The following is a 2,366-nucleotide window of genomic DNA, read 5'->3' on the forward strand; positions in this document are numbered from 1 at the left end:
GGCTTGAATGAGTCCAAAGTATTGGTCCTCAGACAGTTTAATCAGGAACTCATTAGATGCAAGTTATTTGCTTGGTCTCAGACCTAGGGTAGCCTTGAATAGCCTACCTGAATTTGGATGATCTAAGGACAAAATAGAGATTGATGACCCCTCCTCGGAAGCAGTTGGTTTAATCGCAGTGTGGTCATGTCTCCTAGTGCCACCTGGACTTAAAGTGGCCTACACTCTGAGCACCAGTGAAAAATGGCCTTTTCATTCGGCTCAGGATTCTCTCCTGATCCTTAATGCCTTCCTTAATTAAGGAGTAACTACCAAGGCGTGGGGCATTTCTAGGGGATTAACGGCCAGCTGGGAGAGTTGATGGCCCAGAGCAGAGTGGGGACTCATTAACCTCAGCTGGTCGTTAATTTCTTAGGAGCTGCCTGGTGGTGGGGAGGTGGGGGGGGGGGGAGTTGTGTACAACTCATTTTGACTGTATTTCCCGGAAAAGTAAAATGTTAACTTTTAAATATTCAGAGGACAGTACGTCTCCTTTGGCATTACAGAATTCTGTCCCTAGCATTTCATCTACGCTGTACTGTCAGGTCCTCCCAGCTCGTTGAGTCTTTTTTCCATGGGTGCTAATGTTAGAGAGAGCAGAGATAAATGAGACAGGCTCTGAAGTGGCAACAGAGGTGAAAAGCCTGGAATATGCTAAATGATGAAGTTAAAAGGGTTATATTTCAGACCAACCAAGCCTCACCCTTTCGAAATCACAGCCCTAATACAGGCAATTAGGGCAACACTAGTATATTTAATCTTCTGTTAGCCTATTCTCCCTCCCACACTCCATCCCTTTCTTCAGAATATTCACAGGAATGTAGAGGACGTTTGAAAATATCATGTGCTTCTGAGGGTGGTGGAAGCAGGCTCTCTTTTATATGGTGAGTAGGAGTAAATATTGGAACAACCAATTAGAAATGCAATTGATACCAGTGACTGAAATTTGAAACCTGCATGTCCCATGATCCAGAATCTCACTCCTCCATATCATTCCTAGAAAAAATATGGTATAAATGGATGAGGATCTAATGGACAAGCATGTGCTGGGCGAGAATACTCACTACAACTTTATTTATAATAGTAAAAGAGTGTGATCAGCCCAAATATTCATCAGTAAGACAATGGCTACACTATAGCATATCCAAATTACAGATGGCTAAACAGTACTTAAAAGAATGAAGTAAAAACTGTATAAGTGAAAAGTTTCCTTAAAAAAGAATCTTAATGCTATTTTTTTTTAAAAGAGAGAAACAAAGACAGAGCACAAATGGAGGAGAAGCAGAGAAAGAGGGAGACACAGAATCCGAAGCAGGTTCCAGGCTCTGAGTAGTTAGTACAGACATGCACAAGATCATGACCTGAACTGAAGTTGGACACTTAACTGACTGAGCCACCCAGGCCCCGCAAAATATATGTGAAAATTTCTTAAGAAATTCACTTAAGAATAGGAAAAAATATGCACATGATAAAGATTTATATTCTATGATACAATTTATGTGAAAATAACAAATGATACTGTATATTTTCTAAGGATACATAGATACATAGATTTATGTAAATAAGTAGAAAATGGTCTAGGGAAATAAAACATATGCACTCTCTCTCTCCCTGTCTCTCTCTCTCTCTCTCTCCCTGTCTCTCTCTCTCTCTCTCTCTCTCTCACACACACACACACACACACACACATCCAGACATAAAAATATTACTTTTGGAAGAAGGACATTATGGGGATCCCAATCTTAAGTGTTTATTTATACCAGATGATATTTTCATTTAGTACTTGATTATTTAAAAGTCATATATTTTATTTTTATTTAAGAAAAAATTTTTTTAATGTTTTTATTTATTTCTAGGAGAGAGAGAGACAGCGTGAGCAGGGGAGGGTCGGAGAGAGAGGGAGTCACAGACTCTGAAACAGGCTCCAGGCTCTGAGCTGGCAGTTAGCACAGAGCCCAACGCGGGGCTCCAACCCAAGAACCACGAGATCATGACCTAAGCGAAAGTCGGACGCTTAACCGACTTAGCCACCCAGGCGCCCCTAATATATATTTAATATATTGCTAAAACTCTACATCTATATATATATATCACTTATATGAAAATTGGTTATATATTAAATACATACATAGCCGTTCTCACTTAAAATAGTAACATGGAAAAAACTTACTGATTATTCCACTTTCTTTTTAATAAGTTTCATGATAGAGACTTGAAAATTTTCTATAAGGATTTTTGTTTGCTGTTGGGTTTGATTTAATTTTTAACTTTCTAGTATAGTTAAAAGAATCAGGTTCTTTCTCTTACGAACTTATAAACCCAAAAGA

The sequence above is a fragment of the Hyaena hyaena genome, unplaced genomic scaffold (genome assembly GCF_003009895.1).
Source record: "Hyaena hyaena isolate Hyena2069 unplaced genomic scaffold, ASM300989v1 scaffold_354, whole genome shotgun sequence".
NCBI lineage: Eukaryota > Metazoa > Chordata > Mammalia > Carnivora > Hyaenidae > Hyaena > Hyaena hyaena.